This window comes from Nannobrachium achirus (assembly GCF_963921795.1).
Source record: "Nannobrachium achirus genome assembly, chromosome: 15".
NCBI lineage: Eukaryota > Metazoa > Chordata > Actinopteri > Myctophiformes > Myctophidae > Nannobrachium > Nannobrachium achirus.
This window is the reverse complement of record NC_137822.1, coordinates 63,022,897-63,037,108: the sequence shown is the minus strand read 5'-3', so window position 1 is coordinate 63,037,108 and position 14,212 is coordinate 63,022,897. Positions and strand designations below refer to the sequence as shown.

General features: G+C 43.2%; 1 pseudogene across 1 annotated transcript in view; it reads left to right on the top strand.

Moving 5' to 3' along the window:
* Positions 1 to 14,212, top strand: part of LOC308299995 — a 158,543-nt pseudogene that overhangs the window by 139,625 nt on the left and 4,706 nt on the right. Inside the window, exons 6-10 of the transcript in view lie at positions 430 to 643; positions 5,383 to 5,535; positions 6,517 to 6,619; positions 9,312 to 9,514; positions 9,940 to 10,080. The product of the transcript in view is annotated as an uncharacterized misc_RNA (transcript). The remainder of the gene's footprint in view (positions 1 to 429; positions 644 to 5,382; positions 5,536 to 6,516; positions 6,620 to 9,311; positions 9,515 to 9,939; positions 10,081 to 14,212) is intronic.

The following is a 14,212-nucleotide window of genomic DNA, read 5'->3' as shown; positions in this document are numbered from 1 at the left end:
GCTAGGGTAAAACCATGGTTGCTAAGGTGGTTGCTAACGTACACTAACAGACCAGCAACAACAGACTGTTGCCACAGCAACGTACACAAAGGTTTGTGTACACATGTGGTGTGATGTCATACTGAAGATATATGACATCACACCGTACACAAACAAAGGTGTGACGTGTGACGGACGGACGGACGGACGGACGGACGGACGGCCGGTGGAGGTTTTCATAGTAAACTGCTCCCTGACGGTCGCAACAAATGGCCATAACTTTTTTTTCGCACTGTTTCCGGCAGAGCAGGCCTCTCATTTTGTGGACCTTAATGACCAAACTAATAGATCAAACTGAAATAAAAAGTACGGCAAGACATCACAGGTTCAACCCTATTCCTTGAGCTTTTGGGCTTGTGGGTCAACTGACTATGTGTGTGCACCCCTCAGACTGTTAACCATGCAGCAGATGAAGCAGAACCTAACAGCCCAGGTGAATGAGACTCTAGCCAGTCAGCTGGCCCTGGAGGAGAGCTCGGCTGGGCTCCGTGTGGTCCTGGCCAACATCAGCGCCTCCCTGCGGCAGCTGTCTGCCAGCACTCCGTCTCCAGCTCCGTCACCACGCTCCAACCGCACAGCACCTGGAAGCAACAGCACCACCGAGGTCAGTGTGGCATCGGAAGCATTTTTGTTTAGGCCATGGCTACGCGGAGCTGGATTTTTCATATATCCCGGATTTTCAGATATCCACATAGAAAAATATCTAGGTCCACACGGAGCTGGATATTTCATATATCCCGGTTTTTCAGATATCCACATAGAAAAATATCTAGGTCCACACGACAAAGATATCTAGGTCTAACAAGCACACACACAGTAAAGTCTTCAGAGATATCCGGGTTCCCCGTCTACACGGATCCAGTGAATCAGATATTTTTCAATCGCTCCACTTATTTATCCGGATTCAAAAATATCCAGTTTCGCGGCCGAAATATCCAGCTTTGTGTGGTTGCAAGCCCCAACAGCACCAAAAAATTTCTAGATTCAGAAATATCCAGCTTCATGTAGCCGGCACCTTAGTGCAGTCCATCACACTATATCGTCGTTGTCGGGTGGAGACCTTGTTCCAAGACTGTTCGTTTTGTGTTTATCGTTTTAAAAAATGAACTAAACTAGTGAAAACAGCCGATCTACAAGCACACAGTGCTTGTAGATCGGCTGTTTTCACAAATTTTGTGCGACAGCCTTGTATGATGAAGCAGGGCTTTACTTGGTGAAAAAACGTACAAACTTGAAACTTGGAGATACGAGGTTTCTGCCCGACAGTGACGATATACTGCAGTGTTTCTCAAACCTTCAAGATGCAGTGCCGTGATAATTTCTGTTCAAAACTGTGACTTTATACTGATACTTTATACTTTCACTCAAGTACATTTTGAATTCCTGACTTTTAGTTATTATTTCTACATTGCAGTATTGATACTTTTACTTCTGGAAATATGAAAACTGACAGAATTGCTGTCAGGCAAAAAAAAAGTGTATGTCCAGAGCTGCTCCATTTCTATTTTTAAAACATTTCAAAATAGTGAAAATAGCCTATCTGCAAACGCTTTTAGATCTGCTATTTTCACTACTCTTAATGCAGTGTAGAAGGGCATTCATTCGCGAAAAAACAAAACTAAAAAACATTCACGTCTAAAATTGGTCTAAGACAAGTATAGATTAGATCCCCTGTTGAAGACCCCTGGCGTAGACTGTCTATATCTAGACATCTATTAGACGTCTAGTCAACGTCTAGTCTAAGTTTAGACGTCTAAAAAACTTTCAAATCTATACCTGTGTTATGCCTCATTCACACTACAGATATATAGTTGAACGTTTAGCTTGGTAATTCAATGTAATCTCAATGGAAACCAGCTTTAAAGATGCAGGAGATGCTCAGAACAAAGCTTTGAAAGCTTTAAAGCTGGTTGCCATTGAGATTACATTGAATTACCAAGCTAAACGTTCAACTATATATCTGTAGTGTGAATGAGGCATTAGACTGATTTTAGACAGTGTGCTCGGGGGAATAAAAAGTATAAATATGGAGATAAGGTTTCTGCCTGATAGCAACGCTATATCCAAAACGCTTATTTTTTTCCCCCTTTCATCTAGTATATTGGTCTTGTCGTTGTGTATTTATGTTAAAAACGCACACGATTAAGATTTGGGCTAAATCAACAGATGCTGATGTTATGGTGTTTTATGAAATCTGCCTCAGCACATCCATTTCTGAAAAGGCTTTGCAAAGCTGATTATATAATGTGTGTTTGTGTATTTAGGTCCAAATTAGATTTAATGTCTGTAATGTTCCTTCTCAGTAGCCTACATTGTGCTAATTTACTGTTAAAAAAACACACACACTTTGTGAGTTAAATTCAAAAGGTTGGTTAAAATAACCGTTAAATACATGTATATTTCCATAGTAAGTGTTCAGTAACATCTCTCCATCTCTTTAGTAATCAGGAAAAATAAATAAATCAAATTTCAACATTTGGAACAGGAACATTATCGTTGAAGATGATGAATGGCCTCTTTCTGTAACCATGCTTACGGTCAGAATCGAGAGCTTTAACTCTTCTAACAATAAACCATTTGGTTTTACCAAGAGAAACAGGGTTAGCTTTCAACGTTGGAGTTTCTAAGCATACCTATTTACAGTAACTGTGATTGGCTGTCAAATAGATCGGTGGTTCTCAAAGTAGTGTCCTTGGACCCACAGGGGTCCTTGGGTGTGTTCCGAGGGGTCCTCGGCTAAATTAGTCAATATTGCATTGCTGTAATTTAAACCACTATATCAGTATTTTCTTGGCTATTCAAAAATAGCGAGATGTACAAAGTTCTTGAAAAGTAAGTGTTGAAATTAATATTTTTGAATTAATCTTACCATACATCTTCTCTTCTGGAGGTGCCTTTGCAGAAAATAATGTCCGATGGGGGTCTGCGGGCAAATACATATCAGTTTGGGGTGCTTTCCATGAAAAGGTTTCCGGAGCTCTGCAGGGGTCATTGCCATGTTGGCTTGTGGTGGACATTTATTTATTTATTTTTTGCCACAGAGCTAGAAAATGAGCGAACCATAATATTGTGAGGAACACATAAAGAGATAGCCATGAATGACAACTAGAATTGACATATTGTCAATAATTGATGATCTGTGTTGAGCATGCTCATATAGACTGTAGAAAATAGGTCCTACCCTCCTTCTTCTTCGTCTGCTTTATTTTCGGCAGGCTCAACACATTTACCCAGCCAAGTATCCCTGCGGTTGCACGTGACCGATGGCAGCCAATAGCATTCCTCTGGTACCATTTACAAGAATGATGGTGGCACCCATACAAGGGCAAAACAAAGCGTAATTTTCACTCTGATACAAACCAATGGGTCACGTGACGGTTTCCACTGTCCATATTTTTTACGGTCTATGGCAGTGGTTCTCAACCTGTGGGCCGGGACCCCCAGAGGGGTCCCCACATTATTTTGAGGGGGGTCCCCAGATGATTAGCTAAATGTTAACAGTGTTGTTAACAACAGTAAACAGGCCAACATACAGTATAAGTGTATACAGGGCATCCGCACATTTCTTAAGTGACAACTTAAGGACTTTAAAGACCTTTTCAGTACCTCTGGTCAAACATTGGTGAAATTGTCAAATATTAGAAGCAGAAATTGGGAAAATAGCACATCTACATGCTCACAACGCCTTGTAGATGGGCTATTTTCACAATGGAATAGATCGTAGTGCTTGTGCAGGACATCTATAATAAAAGGTGCGTTGACAGGGCCCTGGAAATAATCAGGGACCCCAGCCACCCCGGCAACGGTCTTGTAAACCTGCCACCTTCAGGCAGACGCTACCGCTGGGAGCGCTGCCCTGACAGGAAGACCAAGCATAAGGTTCCCACAATAGGCCAGTAAACAGCTTCTTTCCAGAAGCGGTACGATTTTAGTAGCACTAATGCACTCTATCTCAGTAATGTTACATTTGCTGCATACTTTTTTATACTTTTTCATTTTACAACTGATGCACTGAGCCGATATGATTGTACCCTTGTCTTATTATGTACTGTTGTGTATTAGGGCATTAACGACTTGTGATTTTTGCAAGTCGACTCGACTCAGTAAAAAGTTGAGTTGAAGTCGACTTTATCATTTGATGACGTCATCACATCACACACGACCCCCCAATTATTTTGGGCGGTCCCCAGATGATTAACTTAATGTGAAACATTGTTTTCTCACTCAACTGTAAACAAAAAACCAACATAAAGTTTAAGTGTATAGAGGGTGTCTGCACATTTCTAAAGTGACAATTTAAGGACTTTTTAATACCTCTAAAATGGCAAATTAAACATTGTCCAAATTGTCAAATATATAGAGGCATAAATTGTGAAAATAGCCGATCTACATGCTCAGGCGTTGTGAGCATGTATATGTGCTATTTTCACAATATATATATATATATTTTTTCAACTTCGATTTTCGACTTTCTCTGGTGGGAGTCGACTTGTGTAATGAAGTCGACTCAGTCGACTTGTCGACTTTTTCGTTAATGCCCTATTGTGTATTGTGTATTGGCTTGTGAACAGGAATTCCAATGAATTTATTGACAATTTTAACGTAAATGGCGAAATAAACTTGAAACTTGGGTGGGGGGGTTCCCAGTTGAAATATGATTATTTTTGGGGTCGCGGCCTGAAAAGGTTGAGAACCACTGGTCTATGGCAGGTGTTTTCAAAGTGGGTGACGGGGCACCCTGGGGTGCCGTGACAGCAGTCCAGGGGTGCCGCGAGATAATTTGATAATATTTGGGATTTATTTGGACACTTGATTTTTTTTTTTTTTTTTTTTTTAACTTGAAGTACAGTCAGTTCTAACCAAAATGACTATTATCTCAACGTTTTCCTCGCAACATAATCACTAAAATATCGTCACTGTCGGGCAGAAACCTTGTATCTCCAAGTTTCAAAGGTGTACGTCTTTTGGTAAAGCAAAGCCCTGCTTCATCATACAAGACTGTGGCACAAAACTAGTGAAAACAGCCGATCTACAAGCACACAGCGCCTCGCATCGCGAGGCGTTGTGTGCTTGTAGATCTGCTGCTTTCACTAGTTTAGTACATTTTATAGATGATAAATACAAAAAATGAACAGTTTTGGACATACAAGGTTTCCACCCGACAAGGACGATATGCTATAAATATATAAGGTGCTGGGAGTGAAAATTATAATGTAGGGGTGCCTCGGATTAAAACAATATTTATGGGGTGCCCTGGGACAAAACAGGTCGAGAACCACTGGTCTACGGTATACAGACACATTGATGACCCCCGAGTCATAAGCCTTGTCTCTTGTACTGCAGCAGCACGCTGGTGACGCTCTGCTCAGGAGGAGCGACGAGCTGGCCCAGCACGTCCAGGCCAAGGAGGAGCTGGTCAGGAAGATCCAAGAGGAGATGGAGCCTCTCATCCAGGCTGCCAGCAAGAACCTGGAGATGGACGATGACATCCACAAGGTGATTGACGCAGGCACGCACGCACGCAGGCACGCAGGCACGCAGTACTTATACTTTACTGGAGTATTTCCAGTTGTCAGTATACTTTTACTTCTGCTCCACTACATCTCAGAGGCAAATGTTGTACTTTTTACTCCACTATAATTATTCGAAAGCTCTAGTTACAAAACATTTTGGCCATTTGAAAATAGCAGATCTGCAAGCTCAACATGTGTTGTGATGCACTTGAGAAAAGGGACATTCTGCACAATTCGTACTTTTGCCTTTGGTACTTTAACACTTCTACTGCTTCTTACTCTGAAGGGATGCTTGATGCCTTGGTGCCGTGCCGTTTCCTCCGTAGGCCGCCGCTATTATTTTGAAGGGCCGGGAGGGGTTGTTTTTGCGCAGATGGATTATCACTTGACGTCAACGTTCACATCATCTAGTCACATGACAGTGTGGGCCCAGAAAAGTGTCATGACCGTGCCCCGCCGAGTGCAGTTTGTACTGTAAGCATGCCAGCCTTGGGATCAAGATGTCCTTTTTTGAGTAAATGAAGTCTCTTTATGGGCCTCTCAATGGATTTACTATGGAGGAGCTTCACTTCGCGTGCACGCCCAACGTGCGTTATAAACAAGTCACAGGATTTACCAATGCACAGTGGACCACGGATCCGTATAGTAAGTCATGATATATTTACTGTATTTACAGTAAGATTGACGGTGAGCGCTGTCAACGACACCATGATATTAACCCTTTAAATGACGGTGAGGACTGTCAAAGGCAGCGGAAGTGTTAAGTACATTTTACACCATTAAGTTTGTACTTTTACTCAAGTGCATTTTTAATACGGGACCTGTACTTTGTAACGGAGTATTTCTACATTGCAGTATTGATGCATTCACTTCTTCCCGCCGCTGCTGACGCACACATACTATTGTGCTTGCTGTTGACCCGGAGCTTGTGTGTCATAATAATCCTGTTTCTGTGTCCCTGAAGCTGAAAGCTCACGCTCAGGGGGCAAAGGTCGTGGCCCTGTCATCCGTGGTGGCGGCTAAAGAGGCCGAGTCGGAAACCATCAGACTGCACCGGGAGCTGACAGGTGAGAGCCAGTGGTGGAAACTATCTGAGCACATTTACTTAACTCATCTAGTGCCGTTTGCGTGATGTCACGCAATAAGTACTAGAGTACTTACAGTGCCGAATGCGTGATGTCGCGCAAAAAGTAATAAATTACTGTAACATTGAGTACATTACCGAGTAGAATGGCCGGATGTCCGGAGACGAAAATCCGCGCTGATTTGTCATCATCACGGCTCCACGAGCACACAATAGTCATCCCATAACATTGAGGTGGACGGCCGATCTCATCTTTAATGTCCATTATCTCAAAACAACACTTTAGAAGCGAAGATGGAGGCAGATGCTCGCTTATATAACACATGTATAAACGCTCCATTGCAATCCAGCATGGCACCACGTAAACAATGATCGGTTCCGGCGCACGACCCGATGACGTCAGACCGGAAGTGATCACGCTGTGGCACTTCTGGCTTTCAAAATAAGAGAGTGCAAGCGGATGGAGCCTGCGTGAGGCACTCTGGACATCATTGCGACCGAAAATCGCGGGCACAAAATGAGTTAAGACATCGGACGCCCACGTGGTTTTGACGTCTTAATTTGCTGGTGCCCATGGCAACGCGTCATTTTACCTACCGGCGAGAGTACTGGCGAAAAAAGTAATCCGAGTAAATGTAATCCGAGTATGTCCTGTTTATTTCGCGAAAATCTTTTCTTTCAGTCAGGACCGTTTTTTATCATTTCTAAGCCACAGTGTTTGTGTTATGGCATGTAGAAGAGGCTGCCGTTTTGAGAAAAAAATGAAAAAAAGGAAGAGAATCCGGAGAAAACAGCATTTTTGTGCAGCCGCTAAACAGGAAGTCAACGAGACACACAGCACGTCCGGATGACGTAATTGCGCGCTGCATGTTGGGAAATGGAGTTTGTTTCATCACCGCGGTAGCCAAGTGCAGTAGCTACAGTACAGTATAGTTTACTGTACAACGCGTCAAACGCGTCGTGGGCCTCCAGCGACATCAAAGAAATTGACTTGTAGACACCACGTGGGCATCCGATGTGTTAAAGGACAACTTTGTTTTTTTACAACAAGGGTTCATTCTTAGTCATTAGAGAAAAGAGAAGATGAGTGTTGAAATGTTTTTATTTACTTCTCTCTATCGTTTTAGTGGTTTTAAAGGACAACTTTGTTTTTTAACAACAAGGGTTCATATTTTAGATTGTAATTAGAGAAAAGAGAAGATGAGTATTAAAATGTTTTCATTTACAGCTTTCTATTGTTTTAGCGATTTTAGTATTTTGATTTCAGTGGGTGGGGGCATGCGTACAAGTGGCTAAATATGTCTTTTTAGACACAATAAGCCGGCAATTTCTTTGTTACTATTTACACCAGCACCCATAAGTCACATCTGCCCATGAAAGATTGCAGTGCATCTTGGGAATGGGCTTATTGCGTCTAAAAATATGAACCCTAAAATTTTGAGCTATTCCGCCAATGCATTTCAATGGGAATGGAGCGGATTTTTTGAGAAATCTGCCATTTGTGGATAAAAAAATTAAATGGAATTGATTGCGTCGTATATGGCAGATTTTACACAATGCGACGTGACACATTGTGAGCTTGTAGATCTGCTATTTTCAAAAGATTTGAAAACTTGAAATGGGACATTCTGCACAATGAGTACTTTCTACATTTACATTTTGATACCAATACTTTTGTACTTTTACTCTGGTACATTTTGAATTCCAGACTTTTACTTCTTGTAAGGGTGCGCCCACACCAAAATATGTCCGCCAGCGGATAAACTCTTTTTGTGCGCGGCTGACTAAGAACGCACAGAGCGCATTCTGTCCCAAAGCCTGTGCCGAATGTATCTGCTCCAGCATAAACACAAGGTCGGCGCGGCGTGCAGATATCCTCCACAGACATGAAACCACCACCTTCCCATTGAAACGCATTGGCGGAATGTGGATTCCACTCTTATATATTTTGGTGTGTGTGTGCAGTGCACCCTAACAGGGTATTTCTACATTGCAGTATTGATACTTTTACTTAAAGCTGTTATGGCACGAAAAAAAAAAAAAAAAAAAAGCTAAATCAGGTCCGTCTCCCCTTGAAAACCAGGAAGTCACCTTACGTGAAAATGTCTTTCATTACTAAATCTGTGCATATAAAAGTGACCATGACCAATGCGGCGCAGTGCAGTGCAGCTGCTCTCATAGCGATTTTGATCATTATAATGAATAAGCTTCAACAAACTAGTTCACGTGAACGGTATCGATGTAACTACCATGTTCGATTGGGTACATATAGTTTTATATGCGCAGAAAGTTTAGCTGCACTTGAACAACCGTTCCAGGCTGAAATATCCAGCAACAGGCATGATACATTTCTTAAAATAAATGTATTATGCCTGTTGCTAAGGTATGGCAACATGACCGGTGTCTTGCACGCACGCAAAGGCGTGCGTGCAAGACACCAGTCATGTTGCCATACCTTAGCTCTTTCCGAACTGACGCCACTGGATTGGGTACATATTTTTTATATGCGCAGAATTACAATTAAAATACAATTTAAGTGGAGGCTACTCTCTGACTGTTTCAGAGCGTTTACAGAGAGACCACATGACCTACTGCATCATAACGTAAAATATCGCGGCGTGACATGACACCTTTAAGCAAAGAATACAAGTACTTTTTTTCCACCACTGGTGCAGACATGCAGAGGGAGTGGCCTCGCCGGGAGGCTCAGACCAAGGCTGCCCTGAAGAAGGAGAGGCCGCTGGAGGAGAAGGTGCTGGCCGACGTCCGGAGGAAGGTCAAGCAGATGGAGAAGATGCTGGGGCCCGTGCTGGAGAGCACCGGTCTGTCCCGTAACGCCAGCAAGGAGGCCGAGCGCACGGCGCACACCGTAGCAAAGGTGTGTGTGTGTGTGTGTGTGTGTGTGTGTGGGTGTGTGTGTGTGCTTTTGCTCACTACACTTATTTGAAAGTTACTTTGTAGATTTTGATTATCATTGCAAAACATGCATTAACAACCTCAGCCCTACATTCGGTTATTTTCGGCTATTGTCTGTGCGTGAGTCTGTGTGTGTGTGTGTGTGTTCAGGTGTGTGTGTTTTCAGCTGTGTGCATGTGTGTGTGAGAAAAAAAAAACAGCGAAATAATTCAGGGTGTGTGTTTGTGTGTATGTGCGTGTGTGTGTGTGTGTGTGCGTGTGTGTGTGTGTGTGTGTGTGTGTGTGTGTGGTTGCGTGCGTGCGTCCGTGTGCGCGCGTGCAAGGGGTAAACAGTAACACACACCGTATGAATTATCGCTCCACCATCTGCTGAATGTTTGTGTCCAGGAATCCAAGGCCACTTTAACTCAAGCCAAGCTCACCAGGACGGCGTCTGGCCAGCTCCGCTCCCAGGTAGAAGGCACTCTCCAGCAACTGGCCGAGCAGGGGAAGCAGACTGCCCGCGCACACGCCCACACCGCCTCTGAGGTACACGCTGCGCTATGCTATACTCTACGCTGTGCATGCTGATTTCTGTTCCCTTTGTTGCTGTTTGATAGATCGCATCAGGGTTAGGTTTGTGGTAGAAAAAAACACACCCAGTGTGAAGTGAGCAGTGCTATTTATGAATTACAGCGATGCTTGGCCAATGAGCCATGTGTGGGACATACATACATACCGGTACATACATACATACATACTAGGGTTTAATATTTTCCCGGATTTGGGCTCATTTTAAATCCCGGGAATTTTCTGACCTTAACCCGGGCTTCCCGGGATGTCCCGTTATATATATATTAAAAAAAAAGAAGAAAAAAAAGGAAAAATAAAAAGCGCAAAACGGTTTCCTATGCCTATCGGCCTGGCGGAGACAACAAGTGCCCACATGCGCTCTGCTCTGGCTGGGTAGAAAGATATGATCACCGGTCTGCGGGGCGGGGGCTGTTTGTCATCAGAACTTCAGTTCAGGACTCGCTTTTGGACCTTTATATTCAATCGGACATCATTAGGCTACAGATCAAATTCACATCATCCACCACTCACGTGCGGTCTCTGTGGCAGCCACAATTGGCTGCGCAATTCATGGGACTGTCAAACGCAGCAATGGATGTTCTTATTAATTTTCCTTCCACACTATAGGCATATCTCTTTGAAAAGACGTTTTCTGCGCCCACTTGTATAAAAACAAAATATCACGACTTTAGTAGAGCGAAGATGCTCATCATGTTGCAGTGAGCAATTGTGCCCATAAAAGCGCTTCTCTGTTCAAGCAAACACACGCAATAGCGCAACCATCCCACTAATAAGGTAGGCCTACGCCAATGCAATTCATAAACTGTCACAAAGTGCTGTCAGATGTTTTAGTTCTGGTTAAAACATATTGTGTGGAAATGCAAACCAACAGACTGAACAGATTAGGCTATTTCATGTTTAGAGTGGCAATGTGTGAGTCCAATTGACTGAGTGGAGTGGACACATGGAGGTTGCAATAATGCATGCGTTTGGTGGTTACAGTTATATATCTCGGCAATTTATGGCAAATCTATTGTTTCATATTTATAGAAACATAGTAGAAATACAAGCTCACAGGGCGCGACACCGCAGCGCAGCTTCTCGCGAACGGCACTTCATTGCGTGCGTGCACCCCCCACCCTCCCTTTTTTTGCTGGAGAGTTTCTCATGTAAAACATAGACTGTATGTAAAAACGTTAAAAGCATAATTAATGCAGCAATAAGAATGTAAATGCGCCATTATCATCTGTCAGTGTTTTCTCCGAATCGCTTTAACAAGTACAGCCTAGCTTATAGTGAAAACAGCCAATCTACAAGTTTACAACGGGCACTTTGCGCTGCATTGTGAGATGGTAGATCAGCTATTTTCGATGACAGGCTTGCTTGACAGCCCACGGAGACTGGTAAAATCCTTCCACACAGCTGAAACAGACGAGATGCTTGCACGGCTGGCGAGGATAAAGTGTCAGGCAGTCTAATTGCCTCTGCGCTGCTAGTAAATTGTATTTTATAACAAGGAAAAACATAACCTCCGGGATGACGGGTCTCGCCGCCAATTCCCGGGAGGGAAATTACGTGCGCTCTGCCCGGGAAGCCCGGATCCCGGGATCCCGGCATTAAACCCTAATACATACCATACATGCATGCATGCATACATACCATACATACATACATACATACATACATACATACATACTGTACACATACACATACACATACACATACATACCATACATACCATACATACATACATACATACATACATACATACATACATACCACAGATCACGTTAGACTGGTAAGTGCCGGATTTGACCGTTAATGAATAAAATTAAAAAATTAAAATCCTCCCGGACATTGAAAAACCAATGGTAAATTATTAGTATCACTGTCTGCAAATCAGACACTCTGCTCTGTGCGCAGACTACCTCTCTCTCTGTCTCTGTCTCTTTCTCTCTCTCTCTCTCTCTCTCTTTCTCTCTCTCTCTTTCTCTCTCTCTCTCTCTGTCTGTCTCTCTTTGTCTCTCTCTCTCTCGCTCGCTCATTTCAGTGTCAGCTTGCGACACTGCATGTTAACCCATGGGAATTAAGGAATGCACGGAGGTTAACAATCAACCCATATAAACAAACATTATACACTTGATTGAAGTTCTTTATGAGGAGATGGAGTGGAGACAGTAGCCTTTTCAACTCTCCCAAAGTTGCATAACATGCACATGGACGCACTGTGTCACCATTCGACAGTGAGTAGCCTATTTGATTCATTGCTGGCCAGATGAATCTATCAACCTTATGAAACAATTGCGCAGACCCGACTTTAAGACTATTTCTCATTATTCTGAGGTCAAGACATGGTATTGTATTGTTGGCATGAAACATGATGCAACAGAAACACCTTGTTGTGAAAGCAGTATCCACATATGCAGACACATTATGCGCGAATAGTCCAATATTATTAATTCCCTTATGAAAGATGAAGCATAGCCTAGGACCTACTACTAAATTCGTTTTCAGTCCCAACTATGCAGTAGGCCTAATACTTTAACTTTTGCTATTGGCTATGTTTGTGCACCTGCTTGTAATTTATGCATTAAAATGATAATGTCCAGAATATTTTTCAGATGTCCGGTAAATTTTAACCATGCCGGTCACGGTGACCAGCAGTTTAAAATCCTAGCGCGAAGTCTGATACCTACCTACCTACCTACCTACCTACCTACCTACCTACCTACCTACCACATACTGTACCTACCTACCTACCTACCTACCTACCTACCTACCTACCTACCTACCAACCACATACTGTACCTACCTACCTACATACCTACCTATCTACCTACCTACCTACCTACCTACCTACCTACCTACCTACCTACCTACCTACCTACCAACCACATACTGTACCTACCTACGTACCTACCTACCTACCTACCTACCTACCTACCTACCTACCTACCTATCTACCTACATACCTACCTACCTATCTACCTACATGCCTACCTATCTACCTACCTACCTTCTACATACTGTACCTACCTACCTATCTACCTACATACATACATACCTACCAACCACATACTGTACCTACCTACCTATCTACCTACCTACCTACCTACCTACCTACCTACCTACCTACCTACCTACCAACCACATACTGTACCTACCTACCTACCTACCTACCTACCTACCTACCTACCTACCTACCTACCAACCAACCACATACTGTACCTACCTACCTACCTACCTACCTACCTACCTACCTACCAACCACATACTGTACCTACGTACCTACCTACCTACCTACCTACCTACCTACCTACCTACCTACCTACCTACCAACCACATACTGTACCTACCTACCTACCTACCTACCTACCTACCAACCACATACTGTACCTACCTACCTACCTACCTACCTACCTACCTACTACATACTGTACCTACCTACCTACCTACCTACCAACCACATACTCTACCTACCTACCTACCTACCTACCTACCTACCTACCTACCTACCAACCACATACTGTACCTACCTACCTACCTACCTACCTACCTACCTACCTACCTACCTACCTACCTACCAACCACATGCTGTACCTACGTACATACACATAGACAATGCCTCAGATGCTGTGGCAATAAACTTTTTACAGTTATTAAATTCCCTAGATTTTATCCAACACGTTGTTGGGCCGACACACAAGCTTGGTCACACCTTAGATTTGGTGATCTCCAAAGGGCTGAGTATTAACATAGAAAGGATTATTGATAAGCCTGAGTTATCAGACCACTTCTTGTTGTGCTTCAGCATGGATGTGCCTGGTCTAGTTATAGACAATGGAGAATATAGGCCTACTATAAAAAAACGATTCTTCAGCTCATCTGCAGCTGAGGCGTTTCCTCTCCATTTGGCTTGTGCTCCCCCCCTAACTGATACCCCCTTAGTAAATGACTTAAAGCTAAAACTAGAGTCAGCTCTTGACATAGTGGCCCCCATGAAAATAAAAAAGAAGCGGAACTCCAGAATTACACCCTGGATAGATGAGCACATGCGCTCTCTCAAAAAAGAATGCCGCAGAGCTGAGAGAACTTGGAGGAAACAAAC